The sequence below is a fragment of the Rousettus aegyptiacus genome, unplaced genomic scaffold (genome assembly GCF_014176215.1).
Source record: "Rousettus aegyptiacus isolate mRouAeg1 unplaced genomic scaffold, mRouAeg1.p scaffold_m13_p_13, whole genome shotgun sequence".
Taxonomy (NCBI): domain Eukaryota; kingdom Metazoa; phylum Chordata; class Mammalia; order Chiroptera; family Pteropodidae; genus Rousettus; species Rousettus aegyptiacus.
This window is the reverse complement of record NW_023416288.1, coordinates 59,925,652-59,951,642: the sequence shown is the minus strand read 5'-3', so window position 1 is coordinate 59,951,642 and position 25,991 is coordinate 59,925,652. Positions and strand designations below refer to the sequence as shown.

At 38.6% G+C, this 25,991-nt stretch overlaps 1 protein-coding gene and 1 non-coding gene across 3 annotated transcripts in view; both read right to left on the bottom strand.

The window, feature by feature from the left end:
• Positions 1 to 25,991, bottom strand: part of CHCHD3 (coiled-coil-helix-coiled-coil-helix domain containing 3) — a 250,871-nt gene that overhangs the window by 169,148 nt on the left and 55,732 nt on the right. The gene's annotated exons all lie outside the window — the stretch shown is intronic.
• LOC118611007 lies at positions 24,248 to 24,366 on the bottom strand. The gene has a single exon (XR_004954154.1). It is a non-coding gene; the product is annotated as a 5S ribosomal RNA (ribosomal RNA).

The window sequence follows — 25,991 nt, the reverse complement described above, 5'->3', positions numbered from 1 at the left end:
ACAGCACTGCCTCAGAGTCTTTGTTTTAGGGGTTTTTTTTTAAGGGGATATTTGTTTTTGTTTTGTCTTTTCAGCTCTTAACCTCATTAACAATTTTTATATTAAGTTCTCTCTGTAAAAATAACTGATGAGTTTTGTCTCCTTAATGGATTCTGGCTGCTAGCTGATAACATTAATAAATTCTCTAAACTGCGTATCTGTACGTCTCTTTTTCACCCTGGCAGGTAAATGAGAGCTGAACACAGAATTTGGGGGTTTCAGTTCTTTACCTCAGGAATCCCTCCCTAGAGGTCGGTCCGCCTCCTAGCTTCCAGGTTGGCAAAAGAAAAGCCTAAACCCAGACTAATCAATCCTATGTCCTTTATAAATTAGTGCTTCCTTCTGTCGGGAAGCGTACACGAGCTCCTCTGGACCCTTAGAGTTCAGACACTTCAGCAGGCTATGCCTAGGGGTGCCTCTCTTCTCATCAGTGCCCCCTAGAACAGGTCTTTCAATCTGCAGATGCCAGCCTTTCTTCAGCTCAGTGAAAGGCCGGTACCGTCTGATTATCACCACTCCTCTATCTCGTCCCCTTATCTCCATCTGGAAGTTAGCCTATTTCATCAACTATAACGTGCATGGGGTTATTTTCCCCCGTCGTTCAATATCCATGAAATTAAGATGCATCTTAAAACCAATGTGTCTTACGATCAAGTGGCAATAGCTGCCAATGCTACAAACATCACAAGCGCCACTGAAATGTTCCAACGGTTTCTGCTAGATGCACCTTTTCTGAGTGTTCTTCTCTTCTGTCTTTCTCCCTGGCTGCTGCTGCTTTTCATCACTTTACTCGCCAGGGCTCAGGCCCAGCTGCTGGGCTATGTTAAGTGGGGGTACCCACTGACTGGTGGGAGAACAAACAGTCTCAGCCCCCATGGCCCAGTGGTATGTCACCAGCTGAGAAGTGTTCCGCATCCTGTCAAGGGAACCAGGAGAAAAGTCTCTCTGTTCCCATCTCCCACACCCTCCTCCCCACCCCAGACCGGCTGACAGGGACATGGAAACCGAAGGTCCTCTCAGGAACACCCGGGTAGACTGAGGCCACCCCTGGTGATCCTTGGGCTATGCCAAAACTAACCCCCTGGCTCACACCCATCCATCAGATGTTCGTCTAAGAAAAAGCAGCTGAGAATTAGGCTGAAATTGAAGTAAGAAGACAGCAGAGAGGCTTTCAAGTCTTCGACTCCCTAGAATCCTCTTCACTTTTAAAGATTCTTTATATCTTTATTTTTCTTAACATTAAAGGATGATTTAAAGCATTTTAGGGCAGAGTTGATGAGAAGCACTAGATGAGGCCACCTAGGGAACTGTACATTAATTCTTACTGAAATAACTTCCCTATATTGTCTTTTCACTAAGAGCTGCATTTTCTTAAAAAAAGAACCTTTGAGGTTTAACATAGGCCCCATGCACGGCAAGCACTGTGAAGTCTCCCTAGATACCAAAACACGGCCAAATAAGAGCGATTTTACACAGGGACAGAACAGCACGGTCCGGTTTTGCAGCCCGCTGATAATGATCAGGCATAATTGCACACTGGGTCTTACAGCAAGGACTAGAGAGATGGCCCACATTGCAGCGCACTGCTTTGATTAAATACTGCACCGCAGTAATCTCAAGAACAAACTCCACGGCAAGCACCTACTCCGTCACGCTCGTGAGACGCACAGCAGCCGGCTGTAAAGGTCGGCCTGTCTGAGAGAGGAGTGCCACCCTCTCCGGAAAGCTGAAGAGGGGAATGAAGCTGTGTGTGAAACAGGCACGACCTCCCTCCAGAGGAGTATATGCTGAAAAACCAATTTTGTTCTCAGAAAACTACTGCAAACCCACTCCGACCAAAGGATAAACAGCCTCTTAAGAATCAAGTGTTACGTCATTGAGCACAGCCACAATCGCTATCATTAGCCAGTTAAACACAGGCCGCACCAAAGAATCTTCATCGGTCTTACTTCTGGGTAAAGAAGGCACTCTGTTTTTACACCTTGACTTCTCTGTAACCTCAAAAGAAATAATCCAGAGTTGAAGGGGCCTTACCCCTTAGGGAAAGCTCATCTTCTTCTTGTGAAAGTCGCCTTGGCCTGCACAGGAAGTGTGACAGGCAGCAGCACCCGCCATGGCTGCCCCACAATGCCACCTCTCCTCACCATGGCTGCCCCACAATGCCACCTCTCCCAGACCACAGCAGTCGACGGCCACGCCTCTCTGACACTACTCATCAGCTACGAAGTCATTCTTTGGCAGATGTTTTATTTCTATGAAATCACACTAAGGAAAAAAAACAAATTCTAGCAAAAATACATTGATTTGAAGGCCACACTGAGCAGTATACCGGATCTCATTCATTTTCGTTTTCATCTTAAACACAAAATGGCAGAAACATGTATCAAACAAGCAAAAAATGTGGAAATCTGTATGATTTTGCCTGTCGTTGTAGGGTAACTCCCGTTCCTTTCCTTACCTGATATTTTTCCATCTCTGACTCAAATCACAGACATACTTGAAGAAGTAAGAACTACCCTTCAGAATTCACATCAATGACAAAAATAAAACAAACGGAATTGCCTGAAATGAGAACACATTAAAAAGTACTTTTTGCAAATTTAATGTGGAGAACACAGTGTGAGAACAAGGAATTGGCCCGCAGGAAACGAGAGAGAGAGTCACATCCAGGCCCCGGCAGTCCCCCGAAACTGCAGGAGTCTCCCACAAAGTCCAATTCATTCCAACAACAGGCATCAGACCCATGTTGTCCTTTCAATCTCTATTCCATTTAATTTATTATTTTCGATATTGAAGATTTTAACATACAACTTGTGCCATTTAAATGGAAAAATATGCATAACATTCAACCAATAATAGAATAGCTACATTTATGGCTTACTCCTTGCGCTGGGTATTTTAACAGCTGCTGTACATACCTTATGTCATTTAATCCTCACAAAAATCCCCCAGAGCAGTTGTTTATTCACTTTTCAGATCGAAAGAAATCAAAGCTAAGAGAAGGTGAATAAGTTGCTTAAAATTACATAGAAAAATACGCGGTGGAATTGTGTTCTAGATTGTCAACCCCAAAAAAAGCATGTACGAGTAGTCACTATACCACACGATCTCGACTGCTTAGCTAAAAGCCCCTCGAGGTAAAATGTTCCATGCTGTGATTCAAATATTAATATCCGCACCTAGTCGTTCTGCCCTCCCTTAATGAAGCCCTTCCATCTTTCGTCCATTTGTGCAGGACACAACTTGCCCTTTGCTTGGCCCTAATGCATTTGCAAGAGCAAACACAAGCACTGAGATCACATGGCAACACGAGGCTAACAGACGATGGAGAATGTGCTTCCACTGCTTTCTTTTTTCACTTACAGACTCGGGTTGAGAAATGCTGCTACAGCACTATTCCAAAGGTACAATCTGCATCTAAAATGGCATTAAGTGAAGAAGCATAAACTAAGGATTACAGCCTCACTGACTATGACCACAGAACACTGTGTAAAACATACAAAAATGTTTTAAAGTTCGCGTTAGACCTTTTGTCCTTCAGTTACTGAGGCTGAGCAGGTCATAGTTTCAGGTGCTTTGTAAAGCTACAAATGCCAATGCAGTCCCCAAACTTACAGAAGTAACCCCCAAATCCCTTCTCTAATCAGCCGCCTAATTCTGAGTCCAAAGGAAAAGGAACTGTGATGTTGGCGTGAGGAGAGAGTGTGCTTACACGCTTTTAAAATGAACAACTGACCATGAGTCAGGCTTTCAAGAAGAAAAACACTGTGGCATTAGTAAGCAAACCAAGGGAAAGGAATTATGAGATTAACTAGTTAAAAACATCTTGGGTACACAGTCTACATGTCACACCAATGTTTAATAACACAAAAAATTTCAAAATCACTAGATAAACTATGTCTCTTTATACAAATAAAACTCTACTTCCACGATGTTAACAGCCATCTCTAAATTTCCACTATATTATAGGCCTGAGGAACTGAGGCATTTTAATTATGCAATGTGAGTCACTGACACAGGGCTCCAATCACAGGCAGCACGAACCACGTTAGCTAAACCAACAAAATAAATAATTTAACTCTCAGCCAGCAGGAATTCACTATGCCACCTTCATTATTTGCTTTGCAATACTCATTTCTAGCATTTCGGAAATAATGGCTGTAGGCATTCAAGATGAGCCCACTGGCTACTTACATAGTTTCTGATCTACATTATCACGAGAAAATTAATTAATCCTCCATTCAAAAAAATCTAAGTAATCAAGGATGTTTTAAAATCGACCTACACTCTCTTACTGATCTCCTTCATTAAACTGTAATCCATTAAGTTCGATAATCACTAATATATAATATAATCAATATAACTGTTCTTCAGATAAAGTTCTGAAGCTATGTTACTGCCATTAAACAAAAAAAAACAATGTATCTCATATTATTTTTCACACCTTTTGCTATTTGAATTTTCCTTATTGCGCCAGAAAAAGAAATTTTTTAAAAAAAGAAACAATTTTAGAAACAAAAATGCTCCCATCGTTTTCTTTCACGGGAAGAATTTTATGGCTTCTCACTGTAACTAACAGGGTTGTGAAAAACAGCCAGAAACCAGATGCGTTCACGGCAATCCAGAACAAATTTTGTCACAGAGACCAAGGCTTGAATTCGATCACCCTCTTTCACTCTGCCGAATATCAAAAGTTTCCCAGTTACTCCGCAGTTCATGGAGGCCTATCTGGCTTCGATTTTACAGAGATGACAACCATCGCTGAGACATGAAAAATGGCCCCTGAGTCAGATACTGCAGTTTTTATATGCAGCTAGAATTGTACTAACTCATATTCAACTCCTAGTTAAAATAATTTTAAAGATAGATAAATACTGTCAAGGAAGAAAAATTTCAGGAATAACTATAAAATTCATTAAGATATATAGCAGATGTTACGTGGAAGATGAATATTCATTCCATCTGGTTTTCAGTGCAATCATTTTATCTTTGCAGTGATTTCCAAATATCCCAACTCAAAATGCTTACATTGTACAAAGAATCAACTAAGACACGTTTGTGGTGCAGTCTGTCATTTTTTTTGCTTAGTTCAACATGACTAAGTTTGTTAATGTATTTTGACAGACTTGCATAACATCCTAAAATGTTTTGAACAATGCAGTTTAGGCCGCAATGCAATATTAATGAGTGAATAATGTTCTTGAATATAAGGTTTAATATTTAATGATTCAGAGTGCTGTCTGGATTTGATGCAGAAGAAAAATGTGGCTTAGAATCACTGCATTTATCAGGGGACCTGAGAAAAAGACTACGGACTCCAAGCAAACCTTTAACCTAAACTTTGAGCCACGGTCTCTGGTGTGAAACTGATGTTTTGCCAACTGAATTTCTAGTGCTTATCAGTATTCACAACATCACATCATTTATCAAGTGTCATTCATCAGAATTTTTAAATTACTAGGAACTCACACATCTGTGCTAAAAGGTGAAAAAAAAAAGGAAGATTAGTATAAAAATAACATTGGGTGGTCTACATTCAAACACACTTAGGAATCAAATTGCCAGTTGCACCAACATGTCAATTCCATTATTCTTCTTTTGAAAAATATGTGAAACTGTAATAAAGTAACAACTTCAGATCAAATAAAGACTTAGCTCCATCTTAAAGGAAAAGCACTTATAGGGAAGTATCTAATCTAAAGGATCACACAGGGAAGTTGGTTCAATGCATCAATCTAACCCAATGAATGGTAATTTGCACCTGTTATTAGACTTGCTTCATTCGCAAACAATCCTATGCCTTAAAATCAAGCACAAGAAGAGCAACAAGAGCAGGATTCACGGAAATCGGTTAAGTAAAATCTGAAACCACAAAGCTGTAAAGAAAGGACTGGAATGTTAATCTTACTGTCTTTTTAAAATAAAACACTAGCCAAGGGATGAAAATAAGTTTTAATTTTCAATATTTATCTATATTTATAGTTCATAATATCCATGCCAATAATCACTGAATCATAACCTAGAGTTAGAAAATCTGAGTTTAACTCTACCCTCTCACATACCGAATTTATCAATAAAACCTCTGAGCTGTTGGTTTTCTCATACGAAGATTGGCATGGCAACACTATGCCAAATGATTGCTGTAGAATCAAATTAAATTAATATTGTTAAGCACTAAGTCAAACAGAAAGCATTATAGCGATGTGAGTAAACAAAGAAAAATCTATGTAACATTTACTGAGCACCAACAACGTTCTAGGAAGACCCTGCACAGAACACTTCACTTACATTATCACTGTGGTTGTTAGAATAAAAATAGCAGGCAAGGGCATTTCTACGTGGCCTCATTTAATTTCTATAACAAAGGAGAAAAATCAGCACAAAATAAAATAGGGGAATGAACACAAATATAAGGGTGAAATATTTTCTAATATCTAAATGTCCATTAATGTCATATTTTGATAGTTGACAAAGTATCTTCTTAATTTGGAAGAAAGGACATTATCAGTGATACTCAACGCTCTATTAATCGATTTGATGCAATATGTTTTAATCATTGATTAAAGTATTTACCGAACATTTATTATGTGCTTACAATAGTATACAAAGCATTGTTTTAAAAATCTTTGATTCTACCATTAACCAGTATCACTCCTTTCTATTGATATTTATATAATGCTATGAAATTCATTCTATTACATTTTTACCAGCTCAGCAATTATATAAACAATTTTTTTCAAAAAAAGACAAAAGTAACACAACTGTTTTAAAATGATACTACAGAACACTCGAAAAGTTTGGCAATGATAGGTAACAGTTTCAGTTCACTATAAGATCTTAATTACCACCATAGTCAATGTGAGTCATTTTTTTTCTGTTAAACCATTTTAAAGAATTGATGCTACAAATTCAATGAAAATTAATTAATTCCTCCTAAGCACCGGTCCTGAAGCTCCTGCAGGTAATCATGGTATGTCTTTAAGGGAGCACAGATTAGGTAATTAGACTTTTCTCAAATGTGAATAACTGAGAGAAAAAGGGCAGATAGATATTCATTCGGTACTATTTTACCCACTCAATCCAAAAATCTATATTAAATTAGTCGCTTTTATGATTATTCTCTAATTTCCTATGTACTTAAGGGCAGGACAGTAAGCTTGGAAAAATGACAAGAAGAACACACAAGAAACTGTTGATCATCAATGAGGTTACCACTGAGGAGTGGGATGGGGTACAGGGCTTAACTATTTTCATTCCTGTAATGTCGCCATTTTTATGTAACTGTATTATGTTTAAATAAAATATGTTAGAGCAGCACTGGTTAATAGAAATATAAAATAAATTACAAAAGTAATTTTAAATATTCTAAAAGTTGCATTAAAAAAAATGAAAACGACCAGGTCAAACTAATTTTAACAATGTATTTTACTTGGCCCAATACATCCGAAATACTATCACTGCTACATGTAATCAATAAAATAAATCGTTAAAGAAATATTTTATATTCTTTTTTTCATATTGAGTCTTTGAAGTCTGGTATGTATTTTATACTTAGAGCAGATCTCAATTTGAACCGACCACAGTTCAAGAGCTTAATAACTCCTGTGGCCATAGGAAAGCACAGGACAAATTTTCAAAGGCATATGTAAGCACAGGTTAGGTAAATTGCTTCCTAAATTTCAAAGCAATGAAGAAGTGCTCATTAAAATTTTCTCTTATCAGCCCTCGGCTCAGGCCATACTACTGTTTCGCTGCTAATTTCTAAGATCTGTATCCAGGTTTAGCTTTTGATGGCATCTTCCTCACCAAACAATGATTTAACTTCTCTCTGGCAAGGCCCTATTTAGCTTGCTGTTCCATGCCCTCAATCCTTGCATGTCATTTGCCTTCTGTGTACACAAATAAGAATTCTTAATTACACATTTGCATGCAACGCTACTGACAGTCTTCCTTTCGGGTTTTCATTTGCAGCGTTGGCTACTGTGAACCACCTGGATCTCCCTTCAGGTGGTCTTTAAAAGACCAATTAATAGTATCCCTTTCCCTCCCAGGTAACACTCATATTCTAGCAGAGACCTGTGAACTTGACTTTACAGAGGGTCTTCCCAGCCCTTGAAAACAATTTTCTGAGTAAGCAAAAGAAGTAAAGACACCAATACATAAAATCAAACATTTAGCATCAATATCAATTATAAAACTTGTATTAACTAAAGGGAATATTTTTCAAACTAAAAGCCAAGTTTACTTTTTTTTTTTTAATCATTTGGTAATCTGATAAGAAAACAAATAGCCTCATTTCTCCTGCTTAGCACTTTTGAAACTAAATGCATCCCTGGAAAAAATCAATGGCTCATGCAAAAAAAGAAAAAGTTCACCGAACTTCATTTAGCTGGTTTTTCCTGCATTTTCACCTAAATAGAGATTTTTTTACATGCTTTAGAAATGGCAAAGGCAAGAGGATGTAAGAAAGAGCACATGTAGAAAATATTAGATAAAGGTTTTTAACTCTGTACAACTAGAGAATAAATTCTCTGAAATGGATGGATGGAGAAAATAATCACATTTATGGAGCAGTTACTATGAATCCGTGTGGGTCACTGTGCTGTGCCAAGAACTTTATATGGAATGTCCCATTTAATCCTTAAAATAATCCTGACGATAACCCATAGGGGGTGTTGTTATTGTCCTCCATCTCACAGATGAGGAAGCTGACCCCTGAAGAAGTTAATTTACTATGTGGTCTCTAAACTCGTAACCCATAAAGCTGGAATTCAAATCCAAGCCATCTGACTCCTGAGACCACACTCTTAACCACCACAACACTACTGCTCTGCAGTTCGGAGAGAGAAAAGAGTTCGCTATAAGAAAAAGCATTTTATATTGAAAGTTTAATGTCTGCCAAGCACTTTATATATGCTATCTTAGGTAACCTTCATGTAAAACCAAGCTTATCGGGTAGGTAAGTATTCTTATTAACCCAATTTCATAACTGAAGAAATTGAGGCATAGAAGAGGAGGTCACTTAACTCAAGGTCACAGATTACTAAGAGGCAGAGCCAGCATTCAAGTCTGATCTCTAACTCCAAAAAGACATAATTTTTGGCTCCAGGTTTTTTCCCTCTCATAGTTTAAGTAGATTTGCAATTACTATAATGGTAGAAATCCATGATAATTAGGCTTTCCTACTACTAAAATAACTTTATTTCTACTGTATAACAGTTCACAAAGAGCATTCTTTATATAGGGATGACCTAGATAAAGGTTAGCACTTAAGAAAAAAAACAAAAACCATATAGGGAGACTATTAGAAGCTATAATATGGCGTAGTTAATAATATATTTTCAGCTTGCTTTAATAGAATTAACCAGAACAGCAGTACTATTTAAATAGGAAGATTTATAAATTTTTCCTCTTCAAATATCTATAGAACCCTGATGAATATTGCTCTTCCATTTAATGTCACATAACAATGACACCTTCTGAAATGCTGCAATGATATTAACTTACCGTTCATTTACATAGAGATTGGGCAAAAATAAAAATGAAGACGAATGACATTTTTACAAGTTTCATTACAGTTTCCAGGGTGAAAAATGAAATGGTGAAGTCACTGAAAATCCACATGAAAAATAAAACATGTATTTTAATTTCTATGAGTTATACTATGAAGGTATATATATGTCTGGGGGTATGGAAATGGGGTAAAAAAAAAAAGAAGAAACCAATGAGGTTAATTCAGGAAGTTTTGAGAAAATTAATCTTAAAAGGATTTAGGATCTAGCTATATATTAAAATTAATGAAGGTGAACCTAAGAAAGCAGATTCTTAGGTAAGATAAATGTTTCAAAGACAATATGCAACATAATTTGCAGAATATCTTGCAGATGCTCCCATTACTGCCAATTCTTAAAAATTCCCTAAGACCAAGGTTTACAGCGCCAAAAAGGAGTACAGAACTGGCAAATGTGCTCTTAAAATAGCTGGAGACCTGTTTGCTTTTAAAATGGGTTTCATATGGTAAGGTAACCTCTCTGGGTTAGCGTCTGTCCCAGGGGGAGGAAAAAATAAAGCATTATTTTTTTTTAAAAGCAAAATGAATAACAACAAATATCACCACTGAGATACATACAACTGGTTAAATATCTCACATAACTCAAAAATTTAATAATTCAGAAAATGATTATTTTGTCACTGTCCTTCATACATGACAGTGAAAAAGCACTATGTGGCTGTGAAGACCAATTTTACTTCCTTCCTCACAATGACAATGTACTACAATTTATAGTGAGGGTGTCAAGTTGTCAAGCTCGAATTTAGATACTCTTCTGTCAGTGCTTCATCTGAAGGTCTTGCCCATAGTGATTTGCCACCTACTCTGCGGCCCACCCGTTTTACTGCAGCAAACGTGCCTGCTTAGATTTTTTTAAAAAATAGATTAATAGGGACAATGTGACATCATTTTTATAAATCAATAAAATTCTAACGCTAACCCTTTTTAAACTTCAAGCAACACTCATTGGAGAGAACTGATGAAAATAACTTCCATTAGAATATCAACACTTAGAATTCTGGATCTGAAAGGCAACTTAAAATTTTAATATTAAGAATTAACTTCCTACTAAGGAAGAACTATAAAATAAAACCATACCCAAGAATTTTTACACATACCTATCAATCGGTCCATCCACCTGTTGTGGACTGAACTGTATGTATCCCTCCCACAATTCATATGTTAAAGTCCTAACCCCTAGTACCTTAGAATGTTACTGGATTGGAGATAGGGTCTTGAAAAGAACTAATTAAGGTTAAATGTGGCCGTAAAGGTGGGGCCCTAATCCAGCAGGACTGGTGTGTCTGTAAGAAGAGAAAGAGACACCAGGGATGTGCTCACACAGAAAAAAAAAAAAAAAGCCATGTTGAGGATACAGAGGGAAGGCAGCCATCAACGCACCAAGGAGACAAGGCCTCGGGAGAATCCAAACCTGCCGACGCTTTATTTGGACTTACAGCCTCCAGAACCCTGAGAAAATTAATTCCTGTTGTTTCAGACACCCGGCCTGCAATACTGCGTTTCGGCAGCCCCGGCAACACAAAACACCACCTCCTGAGGGAGAACACCAGGGCAGCCGCAGAGCACCAGAAAGGCGGGACTGACTGCGTTGCAAAGGTGGGCCATGCGAGCAAAAGAGGAGTTTCAGAAAAGCTAATTTACAAGTCAGGATAAACCTCACATGTGAACCAAGATTTAAAACAGTATCCAGCACAGAGCTCAAGTTAACTTATCTCTTGGTAGAACATGAATTATGATATATGTCCAAGAGAAGGAAAGCAATTAAAAATGCTGGAATAATTAAGCATCAGAAGAAAGAAATGCGTATAAGCGCAATGTGAAGGGGGAATAGTTTCTAGACCTGGGGTAGGACAGGAGCAAAAGAAACTTTTTAAATAGCATAATGATTTGCAATGAAGAAAAGTTTCAAATGCAGATAGATACTTTTTATTTTGGTTCCGTGATCCGTGGAGTCTAATCACCATGATACAGCAAACTGAAGAAAAGTCTTTTTGGGTTCTGCTGGTTTAATGTTTGCATCAAATCTCCACTGTTATATTTCTAATAAGGAGAGAGTTTATTCAAGAGATTAATAGTTATGGTAGTAGCTGTAGCAATAATCATTACTATATTATTATTATTATTAAAAATAGCATTATTATAAAAGCCTATGGGGCCAATGCAATTGCAATATATTATTTGATCTTCACAGTAACACCAGGAGTGAAGTAGGATTTTACTCTTTCATAATTATTTTAATTTTTGTAATGATAAATTCTGTGATTCACCCATGCTTAAATAGCTACTAAGTAGAGACGGAAGGACTAGAATCCCAGTCTTCTGATTCCCAATCCTGGATTGCTTTTTGTCTAAAAATACACACACACACAAACACACACACACACTTGAATCTCATCCATCTCTAAAATGCCATTTCTGTGCTTATTATATTAAGCAGTATTATGTGGTGAAAGGTGAATGCATGCATGTCTCCAGGTTAAACCCGAACGGTGAACTAGTCTTGTGCATTGGCTATTAGTCTGGAATCAATAAAAGTTCCAGCAAAAATATTTACTTATATTTTTAGAATAAAAAGATGAACACTTATAAAAATAACTGTGCTGATTACAAATTTAAAATCAGGTCATTTACAGACAATCAAGAAACAAAGAATAAACAGAAGTGTAAGCTATAAATTTTTTTTAAGCCTAGAGTTCATTTACCGACTTCACTTGAGACAGATTTTTCCCTTTGAATCTTCAGATTGACTGTATTTTCCTTTCTCTCTTTTATTTTTATTTTATTTTTTTTGTAGCAAGCAAAAAGCAAACACCATGTTACCCTTCGAAAGATGAAAGTATGGTCACATTCAACAACTACATAGTACAAACTGTATGCAGGGCACTGTTCATAGAGCTGGAACTATCTCAAAGCTACTTTATTCCTTCCACTGATGCTGGATCTTACGACACGACTACACATTCATAGGTAACAGTGTGTGGTGTTGATCAGTTACCAAAAATTACATTTAGGCCAGATCTGCTGTGGCAGTTTTAAAAATATCACTGAATTCACTCCACAGCTGCATACTGTGCTCTCTGTTGTACGTCTATTATATCTCATCGGTTGTATGCAGGTCTCTGTGATAGGTTTTTAATCTTATAGACAACTAATGAGAGAACATTATTAAAATTGAGTTACGGTTTCGATTTAGTTTTAAAAACTATATTGCCTGAACAACAACCCAAAACGATCTGGCAAGTATTTACTAAGTGCCTAAACTCTCATGGTACTCCCTCAGTAACGAGACTAACGAAAAGACTGTTCCATCACGCTGAGGAGCACCCATCTAAAATTAATGACAATGTGAGCAAAAGGCACAGATAATTATAAGGCATAGTCACAGGGCACAATGCAAAACAACACTGGTTTTACAAATATATGTTCCCGAATTTTGCAGCAGTGAGGCAAAAGCAGTGGTTCGTATTGGTAGTGAGTTAACTAGCACAATTTCTCGAAGGTGATTCAACAATAATAATGTTTTGCATAACCTTTGACCTAGTAATTCCACTCACAGAAATGTACCCTAAGGAAATAATACTGGTTATCTGTAAATTTAATAACAGGGATATTCATGGTAGTGTGATCATAACAGTGAAACAGTTTCAACCATTTGTTGGGACGGCTAAATGTCTAACAGTGAACTCCTACGAAATTATCTAATGACAAACCATGGCCATGATGTATCTTAAGAACAAAAATAAAGAGGCTCAGAAAAATGAGAGAGACGAGATGACACCACTTGTTATTTTCCCCTAGGGATGCACACCTATGAACCAAATATTTACAACGGTTCTGTGAGAATAGCGGGATCACGGCAATTTTTACTCATTTTGTTGAGCTGCATTTCTCTAGTTTTCTATACAGTGTATATTACTTTTGTAATTAAGGAAAAACACTTCTCACCACCATCATGTGCCCTGTGACTTGTGGTTTTCTCCGTAGATAGTCTTAGGTACCAGGAAGACGTCACAGGTCAGGTGGTGACAGAAAAGCCGACCAGGCCTCGACCAGGAACTGGCTCTGGGCGTGGTAAGAGGCACGAAGCCCACACGGACGCTGGAAGTGGCGGGTACAGGCTGCATGCTCCGGAATCGATGCTCTTACCGAGTGCCCGAGGGGCCACCAAAAGTGGGCCCAGAAGGCCGCCGTCCCACGGCCGCAGCTGACGCCTCACAGGTCCTCGGAGCATTTAAAGACCCAAAGGTAACTCGCAACTCTCCGGACCTCTTCGGGACCCTGCACTACACCTCCACTGGGCCTTCTCCCCACGACGCCATAACATGTGTTTCCCGATCTCCTCATTCTTTTGGCTTCTTGATTAATTTATTTATTTGCCCTTTCAAAATGTCTTCTAATTCATTACAGCCTTCCTGGAAGTGCTGTCTGGCTTCTCAACATGTGATATCAGATATCCCACAAAACAGCAGGGCTATTATATTAAAACCGTGAATTATATCCAAGCATCCTATTTCTCCCCAAGCCTATTAACTTGATGTTCTACAGGTTGAATCTCATTTAATTTGCCATTTACAGGATAACCTTTCCAGGTGTTCCTTTCAAGTCCTTCCTGCTGTTCTGGATGCCTCTTAATATCCGGATGTTCAGAAAAACCATCGGAATGAGGTAAGAAAGCTAATCCCACTTTTTCCCTAATGGACAGAACCGGAGCAGATGAGCTCAGGGCGCAATAAATTCCTGACTGGACGACACCCATAAGAGATGCCTTCCTAAGTGAAGTACGAATGGCTGGCCCCTCATGGTGAAAAGCAATGAGTATTTCTGTGAAAAGCAATGACTGTTTCTGTCTTTGAAATAAGAATAAGTGATCAAAAGGGTCAGGCAAGGAGATTTCCTATTCTGCCACGTATTGCCATCAGGACACAGTAAAAGACAGCTGATTTTATGCATAGAACTGTCACCAAATGTTCCCAGACTCGGCAGATTAGACTACCAATGGCTTTCAAGGGCTGGGGGGGAAAAAAAATCAATCAAAATAAGACTTTTCTGTCTTCTATACACATGCAGAGAAGAAATTCTAATTTGGTGGAGGAGGGGAGGCACACTTGTATGTCAGAGCAAGGCCAAGCACATTTTCAATAAAAGTAAATTAAAAAAATCACTTTGCCACTTTCATAACATCTCTCAGCCTTATACTCTGTAAGAATGATATAGTATGTTAAACATAAAGATAAGACTAGTCAGCCATAAAAATGCCTGAGACAAATTTAAATGACCACCATAATAAAGAATTTGATCTTTCCTTTTTGTATTCTCCCTAGGCTTATGTCAGTAAACTAGAATAAACATGTTATTAAAAGAGAATCAATAGAAGGCTTTAAAATATACAGTACCACAAAAGGTCAAGTCCTGGTATCGATTTTAATATAACATTTTTTGTACAGCTTCCCAAAGGGTTCTTTTCTAATATTGTTCTTCATTTTTCTCTCACTTTGTTCCCTGACTGGTGAATTTGTTGTTCTTGTCTGCAAAAAGCTGTCTAAAGCTGAGTTTGTTGAGAGTGTGTCACTCCTATGACAAGCTGCTGAAAATTGAAAAAAATAAATAAATAAACTAAAAACAAAAAAACACATTTTAAAGGTAGTGAGAGGATAGATGCGAGAGAGAATGAAGCGCAGGAAGATGTTTGACTCACAAAACGTACAGGAACGCTGAAACTCAAAACAGTTTGCCAGCACGGGTTACCCCGGGACTTTTGCCTCCCCTGGTGCCTTGAACCATCACTGATATCTAGAAACCAGGAAGGCCCGGGAGAGCAGAGCAAGGGAAGAAATGGCCTGTGACCTTTCAACAACAACAACAACAACAAAAAACCAAACCAGGTAAAGGATGCAAATTTCCAAGATTCAAATCTATGTTGAGTCCAGGTTCCTCCAGAACGTAAAGCACCAAATGTTCAAAGGAAAACTGGGATGCCTTCCACAAGGTTCACGGGGACCAATCAGAGGTTCATGGCCACAGCCAGAGCCTTCCTGACTCGGTCCCAATAGTCAAGGCCCGAAGACTCAGATAAAACACATTCAGAGTCACTCTCGTATAAATATGAATGTACAACACAGTACATAAATTGTACATGTGGTTACAAATTCTGAGTATGTTTTTGGTTGCCAATAAAAATAGCCCAAAGACCAAACTATATTTCCAGAATGTCAGTTTTTCACTTTTAGACGATGCTGACTAAGCACTGTCTCAAGACAAGATGGAAAAGAAGATCATTTTTGCCTAAGTCACCTGAAACCAAAGCAATTGCTGCCTCTGGAGTCAAAAATGGGGATATTGGAAGGAAGGAAGGAAGGAAGGAAGGAAGGAAGGAAGGAAGGAAGGAAGGAGGGAGGGAGGGAGGGAGGGAGGGAGGGAGGGAGGGAGGGAGGGCCAATTAAGCCTGCTAGAAAGGAAGAAAGTTGCTTCCTAAGAACCAAGAAAACCTGAAAAAGTGCTGGAAAGAGGCGTGGTGTAAAGGAGAACCAGATTCTAATTCTGATGCTGCCTTTTGTCAGTAACACAGCCCTGGACAAGGTATTTCGCCTCTCAGAGCTACATTCTGATTGTAAAATAAACCCAGAAAAAGCAGAGCTTCCACATCTATTTGCTCCCCAGTCTGGTGTTGGGGAGGGGGTCACCCTGCCTTAGATCCTGTGGAAATGTGAAGGGAATCACCTTACAGGCTAACACAGGCCTCGTCAGGAGGCTCTTGGGGAGTTCGGAGCTAATGCATACAAAGGTACCAGCACAGCGCTTGGTAAACTGTAGACAATCATCAAATGGCAGTTGCTGGTGTCCTATGATTCTCCTGTCTCTTTTTCCTTTTGGACAAATTCTATTCCATTTTAATCTACTTAACCGCAACCATAAAACACTACTGTAATTTAGTAATGCACTTTTGTTAATACTTACTAGAGGACAGACAATGCGTTTTGCCCTCGCACACCTTGTTTCCATGGAGGAGACAGTCACTAAACAGATAAAGTGCTATGAAGAAACAAAGCAGAGAAAGGACAACTAGAATGAAAGGAAAGAAAAAAAAGAATATTCAGAAAAAAACTCTCTCTGTGGGTCAAAAAGAACCCCGAACAGTAAGAAGGCACCAGCCATGGAAAATATGGAATGCAAGTATTCTAGGCAAAAAAGCTGTAGGCACAACAGGTTTGGCCACTGATGTGGCTGAAATGTCAAATGAGAGGGTGGTAAGAGGCGAGGCATGAGTGTATAAATATACACAGGGAGGCAGAGGACGAGAAGGTCAAGGGAAAGGTTTGAACTTGATGCTGAAGCTAATGAAAAGCCATTAGAGGACTTTCAGCAAAGAAATTGCCACGATTCAAAGCACATTAACTGCTTTGGGAGGAGCAGAATCTGGGGGACAAGAGTAGCTCCTTGCAGGAGACTCTGTAATGGTACGAGTGAGAAACGATAACGGCTTAGACCAGGGCTTCTCCACCTCAGCACTACCGACGTATGGACCGAACCATGCTTTGTCGTGGAGACTGTCCTGTGCCGTGTAGGATATTCAGCAGCATCCCTGGCCTCTACCCACTTGGTGCCAGTAACACACTCCAAATTCTGACAACCTGAAAGGTCTCCAGACGTGGCCAAATGTCCAGGAGCCGGGGGTAAAATCTCCCCCCGTTAAGAGCCACTGGCTTAAAATAAGTAGGGACAGAAATGGTGACGGGTAATGGATTTGCAATGTATGTTAAGAGCAGAGAGCTAGTTAATTGAAAAAAGGAAAGAAGAAATTCTGAAATTACTCCCAAATTTTGTTAAACTAACATCCAAGTTTTCAGTAGTTTGAGGAAAGCGCTTTCTAAGCCAATTTTCCAAGCCAAACGTAGCTGGGGCTGTACAAATAATGTAGGTTACTCACACTCAATAGCTGGACAATAGTTTGGGCTCCTTTTTAATCTATAAAAACGGAATAATTATACAGTTGACAGGTAAATTCATATAGCAATACATAATTTCTAACATTTTACAGCCAAATCTACAGAAATATTAATTTTCACACACTATTTGACAGTATTTTGACAGTTTTGTTTCAAAATATAGTCATGTGAATTAAGAAAACAAAAATACCAAAAAAGTCCTTTCATTTGTGAATTCTTTTCAAAACTAAATTCCTCTTTTAATGAGCTCCACAATCAAGGCAAAATGGACCGCACTGAAACCTGAAAAACAGGTCGACAGTAAACCACATCAAAAGAGCCTCAGACAAGGCGTTCAGACTAATATATAATAGGTAACATTGCTGTCGAACTAGAAAATAACTTAGCCTCTGAGACACAGTTCAGCAGTGTGATGATGAGTATGGCTTCAGATTCCAGACTGCCTGGGTTCGAACCCCAATTCCTCTTTTTTTCTCGTTATGTGACTGTAAGCAAATGAATCTGTGTTTCAGCCGCTTCGTCTATGAAGTGAGTGTACCAGCAGATCAGAACCTGCCTCACAGGGGTGCTACGAGGACTAAGTGATAATATGTGCACAGTGCTCGGGCCAGTGCTTGGGACAAAGAAAGTGTTCAAGATTGTTAGCTATTACTATCATATGTTATTACTTATTATTATATATAATTACTATTAATAGCATTATTTTTCTTAGTCTTCTTAAATGGTGTGTATTATCAGATCTACAGTCTACTCAAGACCTGGAAATACTGTATACAAGAAGAGGAAAACGAGATATGGTTGCAGGGGGTAAGAAAGTTATACAACATAGTGACTTTCATCTTGCTTTGTTTAAAAAACAAACTTTATATAAAACACTGTTAAGAATACGTTTCCCCTAGGGTACGAACATGTGAATGACTTTATGGGGGAAGAGCTCAGAAAGAGAGAGGAGTGGGGAAAATCGCTAACTTTTTATGATTCTATATTATTGGAATTTCTTCAAAAGATGTACATTTCTTTTGTTAAAAAATTTTGTTTCAATAAATCGACATTATCCATGTTTTCAGGAGTTTGAGCAACGGGCTAAGTATAACCGGATTCTATAGTAATGATAAAAATTGGAGAAACTCATTGGGTAATGGTTTTTAAATTAATCAACATTTCCCATATTAAGTTATGGTTTCATTTGACATTTTTTTTGGTTTTGCTCTGATTTGGTTTGGTTTTAATCCATCAACCTATTGAGAAAGCAAAATTGTAATTGATGGATCCATAAGAGATTTTAAATCATTCACAAAACGGCACCAGAAAATATGGAATTTAAGAGCTCAGTTCTAAGAAGTTGTGAAGAAACCCAAATTTAAATCATTAATTGAAGCATTTGTATGGTTAGCCTTGATGCCAAAATCACACTAGACCCATTTCAAGGCGATAACTTGAAAATATTTCCAAATGAAATGGTTTAAGACTGGAAGGGCTAGCTACACAGTGTTACGTATAAGGGAGCAACTGTAAATAGTCTATAACTAACAAATTGCTCCTGTGCTAGATCTGCACGCTATTCATATTCTAGTGCAAAAGACACATTGATCCCAGCACCAGTTTTTTAGAACTGATGTAACCCCTCTCCCGTTTGCCCTGAGAACACTCACCGGTGGTGCCCGCAGCTGCAGCATCTACCCCACGATCACTCACAGGTTGCGGTCCTAACCTCACCCCCAAGTCGGCCACGCAACGTCTAGCTTTTATTATTATTTTCCCATCGCTCTAGTAGATCAATAGTCTTTGCAAACAAATGACATCATTCTGTGTATAGCATTCTGTTTTTAGTAGTGGTATTTCCATTTACGAATTACAGTAATTCTCACTGAAAATGTCAAATGCTAGAAAACATAAAATTCCTATGCATGATGTTAAATTAACGCTGGCAGCAAGGTGTATTTTTTTTTTTTTCCTAAACGGGAAAAGGGTTAAAACCATGTTTGTAGAGTAAGGGTAATGATTTATCAAAATACTTTGACTATCACACAGAGGGCAAATCAATAACTACAAATACTAAAACTACACATAGCAAGCAACGCAACCAATACAAAATAGTAGAATAAGTCAAAGTCTCCTAAAAAAAAAAAAAAAAAGAGGAAAGAAAAAAGAGCCTAAGGATAAATATAGAGGGAGAAACGCAAAATGATGTCCACTCCATGATCACCTATTAAAGTAAGTGTTGCGCCCCTCTACTGCTCCCTGCGCACCGCGAGGGCCCCAGGGGCTCCCCTGAACCCAGCAGAACGCTGCTGAGCTCACCTGCGCCTCACTAACCAGAGGCAGACACTCACCTCTGAAGTCCATGAGGCAGGGCACCACCTACTGCCACACACCCTGCCTCCCCCTCCCCCCACACAGCTGTGCAACAGAGAAAAGTGTCCCAATCTTAGGCTAACGAGAAATTCAAATTATCACCATCACTGAAAACGTGCACACAAACAAGCATTTAACAGTACAGTATTGCCTAAGTTATATAAAGAATATTAAGTTTAAACACAAATTCCCAAACTAATTTGGTCCGAAGGTAGAAGTTTTAAAATCATCATCCTGAGTAGCTGCCCATATCATACAACGGAGGTCATTTTCAAGAGATCTTTTATTTACTAATGGTTTAGAGGTGAAAATCCAAGTAAATGCTTGTTACTTCTTCCTACAATTGTAAATGAAAATTTTAAAGAGAGAACACAGAAAGGTAGTACTGTGGGATGGTGAAGTTGATAAACTCAAGAGAGACTCAGGTTCAAATCCCAGAACCACCAGTTACTAGCTATGACCTTGGCAAATTTCTTTACCTCTCAGTTTCTGCATTTATGACATGGAAATAGGTGTTTTAAGTTTAAAAAGAGTTAAAATAAAGTGTTCAGAATAGCACTGGGCACACAGTAAATCCATACCACCCTTTTTTAAAGTTTTCATTTTTTTTCATTTTAGTTTGGTGGATCGGTCCTGTACTCTCAAATGGATTTTATAACAGATAATATGTGACCCCAATGTGCATATTCTATGTGCATGACATCTATAAACTGTTTCATCTCTCGATAAAACATTGAATAAAAACTTAAGATGCACTACCCTCTTTTTAAGTTTTCTCCAACCAGGAAATGAAGAGGATGGGTTATTACTTAAACATGAAAATGTGCCAAAGCTTGGAAGTATCACAATGCTGAGATAAAATTTATCTCTGATTCACAACCATGTTGCCCACGCTCCTTTTCAGCTTGAGGCTCTATGGCAAAGCTGTTAAGGGCAGGAGCGGGGCAGGGGGCACCTCTCTGTGCGTTTCTCCACTGCTTCCAGAGTGAACGGCCATGGGCGAAAATCACGTTCTTCTACACTCGTCCTCACACAACAGTCTTTACCAGCAGGATCAGCAGATGGCTTCCAGAAGGCTCAGGACCAAGGCTCAGCCAGGGCGAGGCCCAGCCTACATGGACCCCTGTCCATAAATAGGGACTTCGGAGACTCAAGGATATGGACATCTGGCCAACTGCCCCCTCACCTTCTAAAATGGAAAGAGAACTGCGTCATCCAACAAATGCTATTTGCACAAGAAAAGCATACTCCCCACACACAGCGTCCAATTTTGAGAGAAAACTATCCTGGCAAAGCATGAAGGCCTATAAAGATGATTCCCAGATCTCTAGGAAGGGAAAAGGGGGCAAAAGGACTGACAGAGCTCTCAGTCTGTAGTCCCAGCTATAACCAGACAGCACTTGAATCAGCTTTGTGCCAAAGCTCCATGTTGGGTTTCCTTAATATATGTTTACGGGATGATGAGAGACAATATGGTTCTACCGCCTCAGCAACGGGCAGTGTCGGGCCACGAGGCCGCCCGATTCAAGTCCTGATTCTGCTGCCGACTGGAAAATTTCACACACGTCTATTTCAGTCATCTGCTGTTTCTAAAACAGTGATAACACTGACAATGAACATTAACAGTCTACGTAAGGAGTGATAAACGATTTCTAGAGCACATCACAATCCTCCAACCCAGATCGTTCTGGGCGATGGAGAATCTTCAACAAGGACTGTGACAACGACGGAACATTCAGAAACCAATTCCTAGAAACTTTCAGGTACAGAAACCAACTTTGGCACAAATTGTATCAAACACTATGCTTCATGAGAGAAAACACTGTAATTACCGTCAAAAGAAACATCTGAACAAGAAGTGGTTGAACCTCGCTGCCGCCATTACAACCAGTGAGACAGTTACAGATTTCTACAGCACGCTTGATTAATTCCAGTCCAGGTTTCACATTCCTACCATGTAAAAACAGCTTCTCAAATGGAAGTCAGGGTAGGACTCTACAGCAGCGTAGCATCAATGGGAAAGAAAACTAGATGTGGAAAAAGAAGTAAAGAAATGTGAATGAAACACACACTGGATAAACCAACCTTCTATATTTGTTGGTTATAGAAAGCAGATCTCTCTATTAAAAATAGAAAAGTACCACTGGAAGAAAAAGATGAAAGTAGCCGATGGCACACGATTCCAACACCGCGTACATCGCAGCCCTTCCAATCATCTTCCAGGGGAAAGGACCGCATGGCTAGGACGTGATCTGCCTGTCACACTCAGAACCGGTTCTGTCCTCATCTCCTTCTCAGCAGAATGGCACAGAAAAGTTTTGGGGTAAAACAACAGCAACACAATACGCATTTTAAAAAGAATAAAGCAATAACAGGGTTAGTAAGAAAATTCGTCTAATGTATTGGGACTTTTGTAATGCAGAAGGATCTCTTCCGTGTCAGAGCAAATAAAGGAATATTTTGCAGATAATGTCAACAAACCCTCCACTACCCCTGGAGAGCCAGATGCTGGGAAATATGTTCACATCACAGCAGGGTGGTATCTGGACATCAGGTGTGTGTCAATGAAGACTTATAACTCAAATTCCTGCAACCATCTTCTTTGCAAATATTTGTAAATCAGAAGTGAGGCTCGTCTGCCCGTGACAGTTCAGTGTCATGAGAAAATAATGACCGCTCCAGCTGATATAACTTTGATAATAAGCCACCGATAAATATTAGTTAAAACAATATTTGTTCCTTGAAAGTTGTAATTTTTTTAATAACAAATACCTAGAGATTACATGCAGGTTCAGGTTGAAGGTAGGGAACTTCACAACTGTGTAATTTGTGTCTATGACTGGAAAACACTACACTAATTTAAAACGAAGATTTATAAGACAAGTTTCTACCGTCTCCAGTTAATGTCTGATTTTAAAGGCATAATTTTTCTATTTCTAACTATGTAGAATATATATGTATATTGAGAATGCCCTTCCTATAAAAGATTGTCAAGATTTTCCTATCTTCATGATTCATTCAATTGAACGAATACTTGCGAGAGTTTACTAGTGAGAGACTCCACGCTAACCAAAGAGATGATTTCGTACGTGACGTATTTGCAATGCAATGCTAACCTGCAAAACCCTGTTTGGCTCTAGTGGATTCTTCCCTCTTTCCTTTTTCAGCTTTTTCCTCCAAAAGCAGAAAAATATCTAATAATAAAATTAAAATGAATTCTTTCACATAATGAATTTAAACAGAAGTACCATCTCTATAAATTTCACCTCTGCTACAAGAAACTACAAAGCACCAAAAAGTTTTAAGCCCTTATTTGATGCTGTCAATTGAAAAAAAATGGACTGTACTATATTCTAACTTACCCAGAGAGCTAATAACATTTATGACTAATTTATTAAAGCACTTATTAATTATTTTAAGTCTCACAAATCTAATTTAATTTTCCAAGTGATTCGAAGTGGGGGAAAGCTCAGCAGATATCCATTTAAAAACAGCAAGCAAGTAATCTTGGTTGATGTATAGCTAGTTACAGCATCAAGTAGCTATTCCCCTTCTTCTTGGTTCCTTGAAGAAAGGTTATTAAAACTGAAACACTTTCACTTGCCTTTATAGGTAAAGAGGTGAAATTCAAATGCCAAAGTTCAGAGGTCAGAAGTAGTCACATTTTTCTTTCTGTCAGAGATTGACTTTTAGAGGTAGGGTGCACGAGAGAAGTAAATCACATTTTAAAAGTCTATACTCAAAATGTGGCATATTATGTCCTTGCTATATTGGCCTGCTATGGTTATAACACAATATGGTCAGCTATAATCCAAAATACACAATAGAGTATGACAGCAAAAACAAACTGCTGACATTGGCATTTAATTTACTCCTGACTCTCAATACACCAAAGAACTATTCCATCCGTTAGATGTTGTGATAAGCAAAACCATGAGTCCAAATTATACTTAACATTTTAGTGCATGTACTAATATTATGTTAGTGATTTTGGGGGCTATGATTTTGTTAATTAAGCAAATCACTCAAGAGTCTCATAAAACAGAAATCTGATCTAAGATCAACTGAGATTTAATGTATGAATGGTTGTTAGAATTGAGAATATAACACATAGTCATAGCACTTACAATTAGCTGCATCATCACTGTGACCCAGTAGAAAACTTCTCCTCTACAGCAACTTTCAACCCTGACATGTCTGCATATTAGATTTAAGAACGTGGAAATTTAAAGGAGTTCAGGTAAATTTTATTTTATTTTATTTTTTAGGTTAACCCTTGGTTGACCTCACAGATTGCAAGGACCTTGTCAGCTTCCAGTCCTTTATCTTTTTATTTTTATGCCTACAGCACCTGGTCTTCCTAGGTGGTCTCCCATCCAAGTACTAACCAGGCCCAACCCTGCTTAGCTTCCGAGATCAGACGGGATCAGGCTTGTTCAGGGTGTCATGGCCGTAGATGAGTTCAGATAAATTTTAAATGGTCTAATGAAATATCTGCAGTTTAAATGATTTCTAGATGGCATCTAAATGTGTGTGCCACTCATTACCAGTCAGAGATGTTGTAACAGGGCTTCTGCATTAGGTGAGAAGGCAAGATGCTCAAGAAGTCACTTCCATTGCCACAGATGTCAGGATCTAGAGTGTGTATAGACTGTACTGACGAGCTACAATTCTAGAAACATTCTTCCACATTTTCGCTTGCCTGAAAGCAACTCAAAATTACTGTCTGCCAGACAGCAGTCCTGCACAGTTGTCATAGTTTGAGCATAAGCATCAAAATCCGCAAAATTGGTGTCAGCAGCCTGGAAAAATCCAAGGAACAGTGGAGCGATCACTTAAAGAACGCTGGGTAGCCAAGGTTCTGACGGCAAAGAAGACGATGTTGTGAGGAAAAATGAGGACGGCAAGACCCTGAGACAAAGAGTGACTCTGTGAACGAGTTTTAAGAACACTATTAGCACACGGACATTATAAGCCAGATAAATCTTTGTTCAGGACAAGGGGCAGAGGTAGCTGCTGTCCTGCATACCACGGGATGTTTAGCAGCATCCCTGGCCTCTACCCACTGGATGCCAATAACACCTGACAAGTTTTGACAGCCAAAAATGTCTCCAGAGATTGTCAGATGTCCCCTAGGGACCAAAATCTCCCCCAGCTGAGAACACTGCCTGAATCTTTTTTTTTTTTTTTGCTTACATTTTCCTTTTCATGAATACACAACTGATATGTTTTTTAAAATTCAAAATCAGTCTTAATGACTCTTTCAACAAGAAAATTCTGATAAACTATTGTGTTATAATTGGCAGCGATTTTTTTTCTTAGTGGTACATCAAACACAATGCTTCTTGAAATCAATGGCATCATCAATTCGATGAGATCCAGCCAGCCTCCAGCCTTTCCCCTTTGTTATGGAACCCCCATCCTGATTTTCTTTTGAGGAACTACCTCTTCCCCACTGTGTGTGGTTTTAGTAGTACCCAATCCTTCCCTAGCTAATGGTTCTCTGGTCTTCCTTTTCTTTTAAGCTATCTAATATACTTCTTAAAAAAAAAAAAAAAAAAAAAAAAAAAAAAAAAAAGGTTAGCCAGAGTTAAGTTTCAGTCTTTCAACTCAAAAACAAAAAACAAAACAAAAAACTAACCGAAACGAGGTCCGCATTGAAACCTGACAGAAGACATTCCAGAATATTTCCTTGCCGCAAAGTTCAACAGCTTGTTATAAACGTTAGTGCTTCTCCTTGCCACTTACCACAGACTAATAGGGGTACAGATGAGACAGATGTGTTGAAACAATGGACCACGAATGATTTTCTAAAACTGCTTCCAAGGCTTTATTCAATTAAGGCCACACACAAAAGTGTATAAATGCTTTGTGATACCAAGAAGTTGCTTTTAAAAGACTACACATAAAATTCTCTTAATGCTTTTTCTGAAGTTTCTTCTCTGGAATAAAAAAAAAAAATAGCTATTGATTCTTCTAAGAACTATCACATAGATGAACACACACTTTGTGCCAAGACTTGACAGCTGGAAGCCTTCATGAAGAAGGCCTCAAACAAAACATTTTTTAAAAAGAAAAAAATA